Below are 18,482 nucleotides of genomic sequence, written 5' to 3' on the forward strand. Positions count from 1 at the left end.
AAACCAATTACCTTCGTAAACATAGATATAGTAAGTTGTATTAAAATACTAGCATGTCAAATCCAAAAAATGCAAATATTTTAGTGTAACTTCCACATAGTATAATAAGGTAAGGCAAGAAAAATAAATAGCAATAAAATACATAGACTGGATTGGAGATAACATGATAATCAATGTAGAATACCTGAAGGGATCTACAATAAAAGCTACTAAAACTAGTAAGTCAGTTAGGAACATCATCTAATATATAATCAATATATAAAAATCAATTGAATTATTGTATACTATGCACAAATAGTTGGAAATTGAAATTAAGTTTTATTTACAATAAGATCAATAAGCAAGAAATACTTAGGGATAAGTATAAAAAACGTGCAATACCTGTGCACTGGAACTATGAAATATCGCTTACTGAAAATTTAGAAAAGTAGTGCTCACTTTAGTAGCACATATACTAAAATTGGAACAATACAAAAAAGATTAGCATGGCCCCTACACAAGGATGATATGCAAATTTGTAAAGTGTTCCATATTTTTGACTCAAGGTCAAGGGCTGGAAAACAAACTTCCAGGCCAATGGAAGCCAAAAGAAAGTGGGGATAGCTATTCTTATATCAGATAACATAAACTTTAAAATAGCAAAAGTAAAGAAAGACAAACATGGTCACCATAGAATGTTGAAAGAAAATCCAACAAGAAGACTTAACAATTCTTAATATTTATGCACCCAATACAGGACCACTCAGATACATAAAGCAAACACTGTTTGTTCTAAATAACACAATAAACAGGAATGCCATAGTAGTTGGGGATTTCAACATCCCACTGACTGAACTGGACAGATCCTCCAAGCAGAAAATAAGCAAATAAACAATGGATTTAAACAGAGCTCTAGAACAAATGAGTCTCACAGACATCTATAGAACATCCCACCCAAATAAAGCCGAATATACATTCTTCTCATAAGCTCATGGAACTTTCTCTAAAATCAATCACTTCACAACGTCATGAAAATTAAACAATCTATTGCTAAATGACTATTGGGTCAAGGAGTAGATCCAGATGGAAATCAAAAGATTCTTCAAACTAAATGATAATGGGGACACAAGTTATCAAAATCTGTGGGATACAGCAAAAGCATTCCTGAAAGGAAAACTAATAGCATTAAATGTTCACTCATATCTAAAAGACAGAAAGCTCACAAATCAACAAACTAATAAACCATGTCAAGGAACTGGAAATGGAAGAGCAAATTAATTCTATACCCAAAAAAGAAAAGAATTAACTAAGATCAGAGCAGAACTAAATGAAATTGAGAAGAAAAGAACTATACAGAAGATCAATATAACCAAAAGTTGGCTTTTTGAAAAGATAAACAAAATTGACAGCCCTCTTGCTAGATTGACAAGAACTAGTAAGGAAAGGACTCTCATAAAATCAATTAGAAATGAAAAAGGAGAGGTCAGTACAGACATCACAGAAATACAAAACATTATGTTTGAATAATATAAAAATCTATATGCCCCAAAACTACAAAATATAGTGGAAATGGACAAATACTTAGAAACACACAACCTTCCTAGGCTCAATCAGAAAGAAATAGAATTTCTGAACAGACCAATATCACGCACAGAAATTGAAGCAGCAATTAAAAATCTTCCAACAAATAAAAACCTCCCAGACCAGATAGGTTCACTCCTAAATTTTCCTAAATCTACAAAGAATAACTCATAGCCATACTGCAGAAATTATTCTAGAACATTGAGAAGGATGGTATCCTCCCCAGCTCATTCTATAAAGGCAATATCACCTTGATATCGAAGCCAGGAAAGGACACAACAGAAAAGGAAACTACAGACCAATATCCCTCATGAATATAGATTCAAAAATCCTCAACAAGACGTTAGCAAATTGAATCCAACAGCACACCAAAAAAATAATTCATCATGACCAGGTGGGTTTTATCCCAGAGATTCAAGTTTGGTTCAACATACGCAAATCTTTTATAAAGGCAATTCACCATGTAAATAAAAGCAAGAACAAAGACCATATGATTCTCTTAATAGTTACAGAAAAAGCATTTGACAAAATCCAGCACACTTTTATGATAAAAACTCTTAACAAAATAGGCATAGATGAGACATACCTTAAAATTATTAAGGCCATAGACAATAAACCCATAGCCAGTATAATACTGAACAGGGGAAAATTGGAAGCATTCTGTTTAGAACTGGAACCAGACAAGGTTGCCCGCTATCTCCACTTCTATTCAACATAATGCTGGAAGTCCTTGCCAGAGCAGTCAGACAAGAGATGGAAATTAAGGGCATCTGAATGGGGGCAGAAGAGGTCAAACTCTCACTCTTTGCTGACAATATAGTATTATATCTAGAAAATCCCAAGGATTCAACCAAGAGATTCCTACAATTGATAAATGAATTCAGTAAAGTCTCAGGATACAGAATTAATGCACACAAATCAGTGCCGTTCATATATACCAATAACAGTCAAGCTGAAAATCAAATCAAAGATGCAACACCTTTCACAGCAGCATCAAAGAAAATTAAATATTTAGGACTATATTTAATGAAAGAGGTGAGAGAACTACGAAACACTGAGAAAAGAAATTGTAGAAGATGTAAACAGATGGAAAACCCTACTATGCTCATGGATTGGCAGAATCAATATTGTTAAAGTGTCCATACTACCTAAAGTGATCTACAGAATTAATGCAATCTCCATCAAAATTCCATCATCATTCTTTACAGATCTAGAAAAAATAATTCTATGCTTCATATGGAACCAGAGAAGACCTTGTATAATCAAAGCAATCTTAAACAAGAAGAAATAATTGGGAGGCATCAGTCTACCAGACATCAAGCTTTAGTACAAGGCTATAGTAACCAAACAGCATGGTACTGGCACAAGAACAGACATATAGACCTTTGGAACAGGACTCAGAACCCAGATATAAAACCATCCTCATATTATCATCTAATCTTTGACAAAGCAGATAAAAATATACATTGGGGAAAAGAATCTCTATCTCAATAAATGGTGCTGGGAAAACTGGATAACCACATGCAGACGGTTGAAACTGGATCCCCAACTCTCACCTCTCACAAAAATCAACCCACTATGGATAATAGACTTAAACCTAAGGTGTAAAACCTTAATAATTCTAGGAGAAAATGTTCAAAAAACTCTTATAAACATCGGCCTAGGCAAAGAATTTATGAGGAAGACTCCCAAAGCAATCATAGCAGCAACAAAAATTAATAGATGGTATCTGATCAAATTAAAAAGCTTCTGCACAGCCAAGGAAACTGTCCTTAGAGCAAATAGACAACCTACAGAATGGGAGAAAATATTTGCATTCTACACATCTGATAAAGGGCTGATAACAAGAATTACTATAGAATTTAAGAAAATTAACAAGAAAAAATCAAGCAACCCATCAATAAATGGGCAAAAGACATGAACAGAAACTTTTCAAAAGAATACAGAATAATGGCCAGCAAACATATAAAAAAGTGCTCAACATCTCTAATCGTTAGGGAAATGTAAACCAAAACCACAATGAGTGATCACCTACTCCAGTGAGAATGGCCTTTATCAAAAAGTCCCAAAACAACAAATGCTGGCATGTATGTGGAGAGATTGGAACACTCTTACACTGCTGGTGAGACTATAAATTAATACAACCCCTATGGAAAGTAATTTGGAGAGATCTCAAAGAGCTAAAAATAGAACTACCATTTGATCCAGCAATCCCACTAATAGGCATCTACCCAAAGGAAAAAAAAGACATTATATAATAAAGACATCTGCACTCAATGTTTATGGCAGCACAATTCACAATTCAAAGATGTGGAACCAACCCAAGTGCCCATCAATACATAAAGTGGATTAATAAAATGTGGCATATGTATACCATGGAATACTGCTCAACCACAAAAAAACAATGGTGAACTAGCATCTCTTATATTATCCTTGATAGAGCTTGAGCCCATCTTTTCAAGTGAGGTAACACAAGAATGGAAAAACCAGCACCACGTGTTCTTGCCATCAAATTGGTACTAACTGATCAACACTAAGGTGCTCATATGGTAGTAATATTCACTGGGTGCCGGTCAAGTGGGATAGGTGTGGTGTGAGTGGGTAAACTCACAACTAATAGATATGGAGCACACTGTATGGGGGAAGGGTATGCTTGTACCCCTGGCTTGGGCAAGGCAAAGCCATTATTTGTAATTAAAGTGTTTTTACCCCCATAATATTCTGAAATAAAAAAAAAATTTACCCACAAAAATTCTTTAGAAAAATATATACTTTATATTTATGGTTTGGAACACTGTGTACTAATAAGATGGAAATTGTCTTCCATATTGATGTATAGATTTATTCCATCCCTAACAAAAATACCAGCAGAATATTTTGTTAGAAATTGAAAAACTGGATCAAAAATTTATATGAAAATGCAAATAACCTAAAAGAGCCAAAAATCTTTTTGAAAAGAAAGACAAATTTGGGAAAGTTATACAACTTCATTTCAAAACTAATGGTAAAATGTCTGGTTTTTGTGTAAAGATAGACATACACATCAACTGAATAGAATAAAGTTCAGGAGCAAAGCCAAAATATAAATGGTAATTGATTTTGGACAAAATACCTTAGTGATAATATGGAAAAGATAATATTTTCAACAAATGATACTATAATACTTTGAAATGTGTTTTTTGATAAAAATATTTTTTCAACTTCTACCTCACACCATATATAAAAGTCAACTTGAAATGATTCAGAGCTATAAATATAAGAGTTAAAAATTATAAGATTTCTTGGGAAAAAAGAGAAAATCTTTGTGATTTAGTTTCAGGAAAAAAAATTTTATATAGGACATGGAAGCATAAACTATAAAAGAAAATAGGTAAACTGGAATTCATCAGAATTTAAAAAAAAAAAACTCTTCTAAAGTCATGACTTTAGAATTAAACTGTAACACACATGCTGGAAGGGTATACTTGCATTACATTTATTTTATGAAGTACTTTTAGCCAGAATATAAAATGTGTGATAACTCGATAACTCAATAAGAAAAAGGCAAGCAATGGAATTAAACAGTTGATATGTTTAAACAGACATGTTGTAAAAGATTATCAAGTAGAAAAGCAAAGATAAAAATATGCTCAGCATCATTATTCAATAAAAGAATGTAAATAAGTTACATTGAGATACCATAGATTCCCCTAGAGTAGACCCAGTTTAAAAGACTGACAAGAACAGGTGTTGGCAAGGTGGTGAAACAATATTCCTGGTGGAAATGCAAAATGATTCAGCCACTTTGGAAAATGGTTTGGCAGTTTCTTATAGAGTTAACATACCCATCTAGATATATCTTTCATTGCCATTTTTATGTGATTCACTATTAATAAAACATTGTACTCCTTGGTTCTCTTACTGGCACATAGAAATTTGCTCTTTTGGAAAATGTTATATGAGGTCCACTTGCAAGGTATGTTGATTGGCTTAGCTTCACTTTGTAATATCCCACTTCTATAACCAGAAAACAATATGTAACAGAGACAAGCTCTTTGTTTTCTTTCACTACTATTTTTTTTCCGTTAGAGCAACTGAATTATTCAAAGACCCAGGCACACCCACACCACACCACCCCCCCCGCCCCCGACACACATCACGGTTTTAGTAAGGCATGGCATTTAATAACTTCACATTTAGTTTTCCAGCTTCTTTTGCAGCTAGGTATGGCCCTGTGACTATGAAACATAAATAGATATAATATATATATACTATTGTCAAGCCACAGCCTTAAAATGAATGCTGATTTTCCTTCACTGCCCTCTTTCTGCCTTCACATTGTCTGGAAAATGATGGTTGGAATAGCCAGTAACATTAGCCCTAGAAAGAGAAGGCGAGAAAGCTCCCAAAAAGGAGGACAAAGCCTTTATGCATGACCTCAGTCCCTGGATGTTCTTATAGAGCAGACTGGCCTACCTGTCCTGGACTGCTCTCTTTCTTTGGATTATTTTGTTTTAAAGAGTAAAAACAAACAAACAAAAACTACCTTATTTAAGCTGCTGTATTTTGGAGTCTCTTTTAGAGTTGCTTAGCCTCTACATAACTAATAATAGACAGATGTGGAATCTGGTGTCACATGGAGACTCAAAACCAGTTAATTGAATAGAATCTGCCAAGTCGTCAAGAGCTTGCAGCAGTAGGTCTTGGCAAGTGGCTACTTATCTGACCTCTCCTACTAATTTTATTGGATCTATGTGCTTCTTGGTGGCCCCTTGGTGGTCTAACCCAGGTCATAAATTAAGTATTCCACACAGATTCAATCAAACACTCTCAAAATAAATAATTTTTAAAGCCAAAGGTTAGATTCTTTAATTATAAAGGAGAAACTTGAATTAATCTCTTCCTCTTTTAGCCAAGACCCTGGCAGTTTAGTTTGATTCCTTTTGACTCTTAGAAAATCTTTTGTGCCAAGATCTAATTTTCCTAGACTTATTATTGTACATGTGGTATATTAGTTCTTCTTACTGTAGGTCCTTGGGAGAAGTGGTAAACACATAGGTATTCCTTAAAATAAAAAACATTCACTTGTTTGATTTGACAAGGCCAGGACCATCTGATTTTATGATTAGCTGGTGAAAGTCATCTATGGTTTTTAAACAAAACCAATGTCCCAGCATTTCATTTTCTACCTACAAAAGGGTCTAACGGTGGGAAGTTCTGCCTTTGAATTATGAGAGAATTTCTTTCTTTTCTTTTCTTTTTTTTTTTTTTTTTTTTTTAATTTCAGCTCATTGTGGGGATACAAAAGTTCAGGTTATATATATTGCCCATGCCTCCCCATCCCCCCCGAGTCTGAGCTTCAAGCGTGTCCATTCCCTAGACAGTGCACATCGCACTCATCATGTAGGTATGCATCCATCCCCTCCCCCACCCCCTCCCCCCCAGTCAGAACTTCAAGCGTGTCCATTTCCCAGGCAGTGCGCATCGCACTCATCAAGTAGGTATACACCCATCTCTTCCCCCCAGCCCCCACCTCTGTCCCATACCCAATTGGTGTTATTCCCAAATGTGCACTTAGGTGATGATCAGGGATTTATTTCTCACGGTAAATCCTCAGTGTTTCCGTGAACCCATTTATCAGTATATTGAAACGTCTTTCCGTTATCTAACAACAATAGAATTCTTTTTAAGAATATTTGTGTCATATTTGGTTTCCAAAGAAAATATATATGCTCTTCTCTCCAATCCAAGAGCTGCTATTGTCGTCAACACAATGTGATATTCAAGTCAGATCTCAGGCAAGCCTTCTAAGAAAGAATTAAAAATAAGAGAAGGGGAAAAAAAAGTAAATGAAACTGATGTTTCATCATTTCCAAAGTTTCTTTGACCTTTAAAGGCAATGCATGGCGCTGAGAGAAGTTGTAATGAACACTGGCTCCAGTGTCGTGACATTTCTATTACCTCATTGTTTGATAATTTCTTTCTTCCCTACTCAAATGATGCCTGGAGTTTGCTTTTTCCATTTTTTACCTTGTGATTTATCCAGTGTTATTGAGGACTCAGTCTGTTTACTGTAACTGTGTTTTTATTATCCTTGTCTAAGGATGACTTTATGATTATGAGTTCCCTCTGAGTCTGCTCTAAATTCTTTGTTGCTAGCATTCTAGAGCATTACTTTAAGTCATAATGTCTTACAGTACACTGCTGAATATATTGTTGTACAAACAGTGAAGAAATTTATTTCTTTCTCTTCTTAGATTTTAATTCAGCAATCAACTGTCTTGGGGAGTGGTTTACTCAGTACAGCAAATGAAGGAGATACAGATCCCATAGCCAAATATGGCTGGTGAGAAAATTCCACGGAAACAGAAATATTACACATTCATAGCTTTCCTGCACTAGCAAACTCCCAGAATTTTCATTTATTTTGTAAATGTAAATATAAGCCTGAAGGCTATCTTAAAATATATTATACCATGGACACCTTAATGGGATGTGAATATGGAGCTGTCATGTTATGCTTATAAATAATGTTATTTCCTGGACAATTTTATTTTAGGGATTTGTACATATTTTTCCTGAGCAAATATGTGTATTAAGCCAACATACATCAATAAAAGTGCTGGGGAAATGTCTTATGGATATGAACACATTATCTGATAAAAATTCATATGTAGCTGTTTACTCATGGCTGAAGATATAGATATGCCAAAGATCATTGAAGAGGAAAGAAATCTTATAAATTTGGGTTCTTTAGCATACAATTCACATACCTAATACACCAAAACAGCACAATATAGATTTTTTTTTTCTTAATCTGTAATTGTGTTTATAATCAGTGAGAAGTGTGGCCTTGTAGAAATAATTTTGACCTTAAAAGGACTGTGAGATAGACCTATTTATTTTGCAGCTACCTGGAAAAGTGTCCATTTATTTACCTCTCCATGCCTTAAGTATATCTATAAACCTGGGATGTGGAAAGAACTGTTCTAAGCCAGAGTATCCTTATTCCTACACTTTACTATGAGGCCAACTTCAGTGTTTAAGAAAATAGCCTCTAAGTTCAAACAGGTGATAAGCATTTATTGGCTCTGCCAACTTCCCTTGTTATATGAACTTAGGGAATTTTTTTAGAACAGAATGGGGATAATAATGGTACCTGCCTCAAAGGTGCTGTAGTGATTCAAGAGATAAAATGTGTGATGTATTTGGCACATATTAAAGGAGGAATGACAGTGCCTGGGAAATGGATGCTGTTGCATGTGACGTTACTTCTCAGTAGGGCAACACATTCCTGCTTCTCTGCTTCCCTTACACTGTAGTGCACATCCAGACTTGTTTAATACCCTCAGCAGAAAATCACTTTCCTTTTACATTTGGGAATATTTGCTGTACATTTATCCAGTGTGGACTTCCTCTGATGGTTGGCCAAGAGACTGGTGGCCATAGATTTACAAATCTCAAAGCCTATTTACCTTTTAGAATTCTTAGGATTAGGCGTTAATGATACACTGACCAAAAAAAAAAAAAAAAAAAGAATATTTTTTGAACTTTAGAAAAGGCCAAAACCACCTCATATTATGTATCTAGGCATAGATGAGATGTGATTACAAATAATGAATAAAGTGACTTCCTATGACTAATTTGAAAAATGAATCATTTGAACTGTAATATTTGATCAAAGCATTGTGCAGATTTTTGATATGAGCTATTACAAAATACCATAAAGTGAAAAAAAAGTAATGTGAAAAATTAAAATAATTGCTTATTTAATTTATATCTCTAAAAAGGTGCAGAGCTTCCAAAGAGAGCAGAAAAGTCAACCTCAGCAAGGATAAAATTAACTTAATAACAGATAAGGTTTCATTTTTCACATCAGGATCAAAATTTCCTAATTAATCTAAGGAGAATTTATACTGTGATTTTATAAGAATCAGAAGAAATGGATAAAGTTACTTGAGAAAGTGTTCTGAGATATTGAAGAGAAGCAGATTAATAATGTATATTAAATGCTTTGTACTTAATTAGTTAGCAAACTGAAATTTCAGTTTACTTTTATGAGAAAATTGATTTATCTAAACATAAGATGGTAGCAATGCTTTTCATTGTTAAAGATATAGACAGTATTATCCACTTTTAGGAAAAAAAGTGTCTAAGTAATATGTGTACACTATCTGAAATTTAAAATGTGCCAAAAAGTAAACAGTGTAATTCATGTCTCTTTATAACCTCATCCACTCATTTCCTCCCAAAGGAAACTTGGTCCCAGTTTTGTTCATCTAGTTGGATACACTTTAGGTCCCGCCCCTGGCATGATACAGGCCTGAGAGCCAAGACTTGTGGTGTCAGCTATGTTATATTTAAAAGTGCAGTCAGGATTTTGCATATCAGAATTCAGTGTTGGAGAGGTAGAGACCCTCCTCTGGCACGATAGGGGTGGTGTCAGACTTGCAGTTGACCATGATACATTGCCTTAGTTACAAGGCTACACTATAGCCAATTTCCAGGGAAACTCATGTCTTCCAACTTTTTATGGGCAGGCCAGCCTGCAAGGTATCAATCAATATTGAATCTTCTCTCTCAGAGTCTTTATTTTCAAATTAATTTTTAATACAATGCCTCTCCTTCCATTTTCTAGTTGTAAACTGTCAGTAACCATTTCTTAAACCTTAACTCAAATACCATGAATTGTACTTGATTTTGGATCAACTCAGTAGTAAGAATTATCCCTTCAAATATACTCTTACAGTACATCATAGATTATATCTATCATATTATTTGCCATATACTCTACTTACATCTATTTATTTTTTATCCACTGCTGTGATCTGTCTATATACACTCTCTCAGTGATCTAATCCATTCTCATGGCTTTAAATTTCATTGAAATTCATCCCAGTGTATGTATACCTTCAGCCCAGAATTTTACTTTGAATGCCAGACCTGTGTATCTAATGGCCTACTTGATTAATCCAGTGGAAAATGAGAATTGCTTTCCTGAGTTTGAAATTTGACTTATCCAGCTGGTTTTTATTAATAGAGGAGAACTTTGTTGGCACTCCAAAATAAACTCTAGAGGTCACTGTTTTTACATGTAAGAACAAGTGCTCATCAATACATGAGTGGATTAATAAAATGTGGTATATGTATACCATGGAGTACTACTGAGCTATAAGAAACAATGGTGGTATAGCACCACTTGTATTTGCCTGGACAGAGCTGGAACCCATTCTACTAAGTGAAGTATCCCAAGAATGGAAAGATAAGCATGTACTCACCATCAAATTGGCTTTAACTGATCAACATCTAAGGGCACATATAGGAATAACATTCATCGGGCGTCCAGCAGATGGGAGTGGGGAGGGGGGCATGGGCGTATACATGCATAATGAGTGTGAGGCACACTGTCTGGGGGATGGACACGTTCGAAGCTTTGACTTGGGGTGGAGGGAAGGGGCAATATACGTAACCTAAACATTTGTACCCCCATAATATGCTGAAATAAAAAAATAGAATAATTCATTTAAAAAGAAAAAGAACTTATAGTTCTTAATTTAATATTAACTCTTTTTGAATAAAATTATTTTTTCAGCTACTATCATATTTTGGGTTAGTGAAGTCTTTCCATTTAATTATTTCAATAAATGTTATTATATTATCTTTAAATTACTTGACTGATTCACAAAATTGTCCCTTTATGTTATGTTGACCTTAGTTGGGACATTCAAGAATTCATGGAGTTCATTCAGTATTATCTACCCTAGTGTTTATTATCCTCGCACAAGAATTCAGTTCTTTTCATTTTCTTCTTATAAGATATACTATTTTCTAATCTTATTGACAATTCTAGATTTATTTATTAATATCTTAATAAATTAATTGTTTTCATCTAAAATGTAGTACAAGTTCTTTTCCAGGTGTATATTTTGTTTAATAAATCAGGGAAATGCAAATTAAAACCACAATGAGATATCACTTAATTTCAGTGAGAATGGCTTTTATCAAAAAGTACTAAAACAACAAATGTTGGTGTGGATGTGGAGAGAGAGGAGCACTCATACACTGCTGGTGGGACTGCAAACTAGTACAACCTCTATGGAAAGGTATCTTCATACTTGAAGATACCTCAAAGAACTAAAAGTAGAACTATGTTTGATCCAGCAATCCCACTACTGGGTATCTACCCAAAGGAAAAAAAGACATTCTATAAAAAAAAAAAAATACCTGCCCTCGAATGTTTATAGCAGCACAATTCACAATTGCAAAGATGTGGAAACAACCCTAGTGCCCATCAATACATCAATGTATCAATAAAATGTGGTATATGTATACCATGGAGTACTATTCAGCCATAAAAAATGGTGAACTACCTTTTATTATCCTAGATGGAGCTGGAGCCTGATCTTCTAAGTGAAATATCACAAGAATGAAAAAACAAACACTACATGTACTCACCATTAAATTGTTAGTAATCAGTCACCACTAATGTACACATAAGGGATGTAACATTCATAGGGTATCAGGCAGGTTGGAAGGGGGGGAGGAGGAGGAGGAGGAGTAAATTCACAACTAATGGATGTGGTGTATGCTGTCTGGGGGATGGGCACACTTGTAGCTCTGACTCGGGTGGTGCAAAGGCAATTTATGTAACCAAAATTTTTTACCCCTGTAATACTCTGAAATAAAAAAATATAAAATATATGTTTTCCTTTGGTTTGCATTACTGATTTAATGATATATAACATTTTGTATTTTTACTGAAATCAGCTAATTCTAGGAGAAATATAACACAGGAAATTATATAGCCAAGCTTCCTTAATAATGTTTCAGACTGGCTCTTTAAATATATGTGTGTGTGTGTATGTGTGTGTGTGTGTGTATGTGCTAATGTGCTGCATAATGACGTTTTAGTCAACAGCAGATTGCATATATCTATGTAGTCCCATAAGATTATATTACCATATTTTTACTATGCCTTTTATACCTTTAGGTACATAAATACTTACTGTTGTATTACAATTATTAATATCTAGAGTATTCAGTACAGTAACATGTTGTACAGATTTGTATCCTAGGTGCAATAAGCTATACCATATAACCCAGGTATGAAGTAGGCTATTCCAATGAGGTTTGTGTAAGTACATTTTATGATATTTTCACAGTGATGAGATCACCTAACAATGTAGTTTTCAGAATTTATCCTGGTCATTAAGTGACACATGACTGTGTGTGTGTGTGTGTGTGTGTGTGTGTGTAAAATATGTCAGCTTCTGTGAGGTATTCTTCAAATACCATATATTTAATACACTTAGATTGTACAATCCTATGGCTTTTAGTATATTCAGAGTTGTGCAACTATCACCACAAATTTAGAAGAAATACTATACCCTTTAGAAGTCATTCCCCATTTTTCCTTAACCCCATTCCTAACTCCTAGGCAACCACTAATCTATTTGTGCCTCTAATTATTTACTTATTGTGAATATTTCCTATAAATGGAATTATACAATATATAGTCTTTTGTGACTGGATTCTTTCATTAGCATAATATTTTTAAAGTTCATTCATGTTTCATCCTGTATCAGTACCTAATACTTTGTTATTGCTGAATAATATTTCATTGTATGAATATACCACACTTTGTGTATCCATTCTCAGTCTATAAACATCTGACTTGTTTCCCCATTTGGATATTATGAATAATGCTTCTATGAATATTCATGTATAAATTTTTATGTCATCATATATTTTTATTCCTTTTTAGAATATACCTAGAAGTAAAATCTCTGGATCATATGGTAACTCTATGTCTAACCTTTGAGAGAACTGACAGACTATTTTCCAAAGTGCCTGAACCATTTTACATTCCCACCTGCAGTGAGTGTATGAGGGTTAGAATTTCTCCACCTTCTTTTGTGTACTTTTATCTCTCTCTCTCTCTCTCTCTCTCTCTTAAATAAAAGTCATCTCAGTGGATGTGAAGTGGTATCTCGTAATGTTGGTTTTCATTTCCCTGGTGGCCAATAATGTTGAACATTTTTTCATGTGTTTATTGTCCATTTTTATATCTTCCTTGGGGAAATGTCTATTTAAAGCCTTTGCCTATTTTTAAATTGGATTATTTGTCATTTTAGTTTTGAGTTTAAGGGCGCTTTATATATTTTAGATATAAGTTTCTTATCAGATACATGATTTGAAAATATTTTTCCCATTTTGTGGATTGTCCTTTTACTTTCTTCGTGGTATCCTTTGAAGCACAGAAGGTTTTCATTTTGATGAAGTCCAATTTATCTACTTTTTCATTTGCCACTTTTGGTTTTAGTGTTATACTAAGGTTTATGACTAATCCAATGTTACAAAGATTTATTCATTTTTTGTGTGATTTCTTTAATTTTAGATCTTACATTTATGTCTGTAATCCATTTTGAGTTAATTTTTGTGGGTGGTGTGAGGAAGAGGTCCAACTTCATTCTTCTGCATCTTGACATGCAATTGTCTCAGTACCATTTGTTGAAAAGGATATTCCCCTTCCTCCCCTTCCACTGAATGGTCTTGGCACTCTTGTTGAAAATGAATTGACTATTCAAATGTGAATGTTTATTTGTGGACTCTTAATTCTATTAAATTAACCTATATGTTCATTCTTACGTCTTAACTAGCATAGCTTTGTAGTAAGTCTTAAAATGGATAAATGTAAAGCATCCAATTTTGTTCCTATCTTTCAAGATCGTTTTGGCTTTTCATGATTCCTTAAAATTTCATATGAATTTTTATGATCAGCTGTTTCATTTGTACAAAAATAATAATATTAAGTGTTCTGATCCATAAACATGGAATCTTTTATTTATTTAGGTATTTAATTTATTTCAACAATATGTTGTAGTTTTCAGAATATACGTTTTGCACTTCTTTTGTCAAATTGATTTTTTAAGTATTTTATTCTTTTTTATGTTATTACAAATAGAATTGCTTTTTGAATTTCATTTTTGGTGGGTACAAGTAATTGAACACCCTGCAAATTTGCTGAATTTGTTTATCAATAAAATAGTTTTTTAATGAATTCATCAGGATATTCTATAGTGTATACAAGACCACGTCATCTGAGACTGAAGATAGATTTACTGTTTCCTTTCCAGTATGGATGATTTTGATTTTATTTTGTTGAGTAAGTGCCCTGGTTAGAACCTCTAGATCAATGTTGAGTAAAAGTAGTGAGAGTAGACATTGTTGCCTTCTTGCTGATCTTAGGGGGAAAGCATTCAGTCCATCTCCATTGAGTATGACATTAGTAGTTGGGTTTTGTAGATGTCTTTATCAGATTGAAGAGGTTCCCCTCTATTACTAATTTGTTAAGGATTTTTATTATTAAGTGATGTTGAATTTCATCAAATACTTTCTCTGAATCTATTAGGATGATTATGTGGTTTTGTCCTTTATTGTATTGATATAGAATATATATTAGATATATGATCTTTTATTAGATGATTTAGATTACAATTATTATACATTCCTGATAGATTGGAAATTTCTTCAATAATACATTTCTATTTTTTGCTAGTCACTTTTTTTGCTTAAAGTTTAGTTTATCTGATATTAGCGTAGCTATTCCAGCTTTCTGATGGTTTCTGTTTGCATGACATCTTTTTTTACTTTCATGTTCAATCTGTTTGTATCCTTGAATCTAAAGGTGTTTTCTGTAGACAGCATACAGTCAGATCCCATCTTTTTACTATCCAGTCTGACAATCTATGCATTTTATTAATTATTAAATCTAATCACATCAGATCTAATTAGTTAATCTAATCAAATTTGATTTTGTTAATGGAGCTGGATTTCTTTCTCTCTCAATTACATTTTGTTTTTTATATATCTCATTTTGTTTTTATCCCTCTAATCAGCCTTTATTGCTTTCTTTTGCATTGTGAGTATTTTCTATTATAATATTTTAATTAATATGATTTTTTTCAGAATATTTTTGAGTAATTATTATTGGTTGCTTTATGGTTTACCATAAACATCTTAATTGAATCTACTTCAGATATACACTAACAAGTACAGTAATATATATAAACGTTACTCCTATATAGCTCTATTTCCTCTTATCTCTTTGTGCAATTGTTAGTACATATATTGCACACATACATTACAAAGGTGGCATTGCTATAATTATTTGTTTATATAATTTATGTATTTATGTTCTGTGAGTATTTCTAGTGAATAATTGAAACTGAGGGTAGTTTTGGGAATCCCCCTGTATTTGTTTGCTAGAGCTGCCATAACAAAATACCACAGATCTGGTGGCTTAAACCAGCAGTCCCCAACCTTTTTGGCACCTGGGAAAGGTTGACTGGTTTCATGGAAGAAAAGTTTTCTGCAGACAGTGGGGGTTGGAGGGAGGTGGAGCTCAGTGATGCGAGGGATGGGGAGCGGCTCTAAGTACAGATGAAGCTTCACTTGCTGGCCCCCGGCTCATCTCCTATTGTGTGGCTGGGTTCAGAAGCTTCATGGAAAACAAATTTCCATGGACAGGGGTGGGAATAGGGTTAGGAAAGGGGACAGAGCTCATATAGATGCATGGCCCGGGAGCTTGGGGACCACAGGCTTAAGCAACAGAAATTTATTTTCTCACAGTTCATCTGGAAGCTGAATGTTCAAAATCAAGGTGAGAATAGGTTTGTTTTCTCCCGAGGCCTCTCTACTTGGCTTGCAGATGGACCTTTTCTTGCTATGTCCTCACATGGCCTTTTCTCTTTGAGTGGGCTTTCCTGTAGTCTTATCCTTTTTCTGTAGAGACTCCAGTCACAAAGGATTTTGGCCCCACTTCTATGGCCTCTGTAAAGGCTCTATCTCCAAAGACAATTACATTGGGGTTTAGGGCTTCAACATATGAATTTTGGAGGAATACAGCTCAGTCCATAACACCCCAAACTTACTGTTGGTGTCATAAGTTAGGATAGTCTTGTGTGGACTCTTCCTTCTAACTTTATACTTGGACTCTAACTCTTTGCAGTAGGGTCAGAAGTCTTAGGCAGATTTGGCAATCTGGAAGACTGTGCCCTGAACCTTGTAGTTTGGTTAATTCCCAGGTTGTATCAAGTCCAGTTATTAGGCTCCTTTAATTACTGGCTGATTGATCTATTGTTTTTGAAAATACCTTGGGGCTGAAATGGTTTTACATTCTGATCAAATTAAATTTGGGCTCCTTTTCATGGATAATTTTTGAGGTCGGTCTTTGTGTTTTGTTCTGACCATAAAAGGGCTCTTCTTAGTTTTCTCTTCCTGGTTTTCTTTGGCAAATTAGCTGACCTACAGCTAGCTTACATGTATTTCCTTCATGAAGCTGCCAGCTTTCTCTTAATTGCCTTTCTCTTAATTGCTTAATACCAAAATTTCCATAGTTTCTGAGAGTACCCTTAAGCTTGAACTTCTCCACACTATGTTCCAAGTAAAGTTAGTTACTTTGGAGGGAACTTATAGTTCTGTGTCCTTATGGCCTGCCTCTACCCCTGAGTGAAATCTCTAAGTTACTCTCCAGACCTAGGGGCAGGGATGCCGGCTCACTTCTCTGGGAGTTACACTCCTGCTTTATGACAGAGGCATATGTTTCTCATCTACTTGGCTGCCTTTCCCAGCATGGATTTTCCATTCTACAACTGGGCTGGGCAAGAACAATCAGGGCCTCAGTATTCTCAGTGTGCTACACCTGGAGAAGAGCCTCAACTCTGCCAGTGAGGGCTATTTTGAAGAAAGGCATCTTCAACCTCTCAGATACACTTCCCTGGAAATTATTCTCTGCAACACAGAGCTAGGGAGAGTGATAAGAAATGCAGGTAGCCTTCCCTTCCCTGGTAGATACTATAACTCTTCACTGGTAGCTGGTGAGAGGGTGAGCTCCATCTTCTTGGCCATACCAACCCAGAGCAGAGCTTTCATCATGCTGTTTGTATTGGGTGGAAGGAGTAGGACATGGCTCCAGTAGCACAGACTTGATGTTTTTACTGAGATTTAGTCAATTTTATTGAATAAATATTTATTTATTTGCTGTTTTGCCTTAGGACAATTTCTAGAGATTTTAAATGATTGTAGGGTTTTTTTTTGTTGTTGTTGTTATTGTTTTTCTTTTTAATGGTTTTCACTAGTTGTGATTGTTTTGCTGGGAAGTAGATCCATGGAGCTCCTCACACAGACATTCCAGATGCTGTTTGCCCTGACTCTTGTGTCAAGAATGGGCTCAGATATGCCTGGATATTGGTGTTCCAGGCCTCAGGGCAGCCTCACAGGTCTGGGGTGGCTGGAGATATTTGACCTATAGCTTCTTGCCCATATTTTTTTTTTATCCTGGTTGCTATACAAATATTAGCAGTTTTTATGGATGTCCTGATAAAAAATGTTTGGGAGGAACTGAGTTATGACTATTCCCAAATCTGTTTCTAGGGTTGTAACTGATACTGTAGAAACATGTTTCAGTTATTGCTAGTATTCACTTTCCTTATATAACCCCAAATTTTATCATCTGGAATTTACTTGTCTTTCAGTGTTACTCTTTTCCTTAACATTTAAATTAAATTGCTTTGTCCTTAATCCCACATATTGTAAAAAAAAAAAAAAAAAAAAACAGTCTTTTTCCTTCTATCATCCTGATATCCTTGATATGTCTGAGAGTCTATTCAAACTTTTTGAAGTGATTCCATTTCTTATGATCACAACTAATTTCTATTTTTTCTTTTTTTGCTTTAACAGAATTCTCTTTGTTCCTATTTTAATTTTATTTCTTCTGTCCATTGTATACACTGTTTTTCCTATGTTGGATATTTTTTCTATCTTTCATTAAAGCATCTCTAACCAAAAGCTATGAGTGTATGTGTGATAAGCTAAATAATGCTCCCCTCCCCAATATCTACATCTTAATCACTGGCAGAATACCTATGAATATGTTACCCTAC

At 34.5% G+C, this 18,482-nt stretch overlaps 1 non-coding gene across 1 annotated transcript; it reads left to right on the forward strand.

The window, feature by feature from the left end:
• Positions 1–430: 430 nt before the first annotated feature.
• Positions 431–537, forward strand: LOC138396112 (U6 spliceosomal RNA). Its single transcript, XR_011235592.1, has one exon. It is a non-coding gene; the product is annotated as a U6 spliceosomal RNA (small nuclear RNA).
• Positions 538–18,482: the final 17,945 nt, after the last annotated feature.

Source organism: Eulemur rufifrons, chromosome 15, assembly GCF_041146395.1.
Source record: "Eulemur rufifrons isolate Redbay chromosome 15, OSU_ERuf_1, whole genome shotgun sequence".
Lineage (NCBI taxonomy): Eukaryota > Metazoa > Chordata > Mammalia > Primates > Lemuridae > Eulemur > Eulemur rufifrons.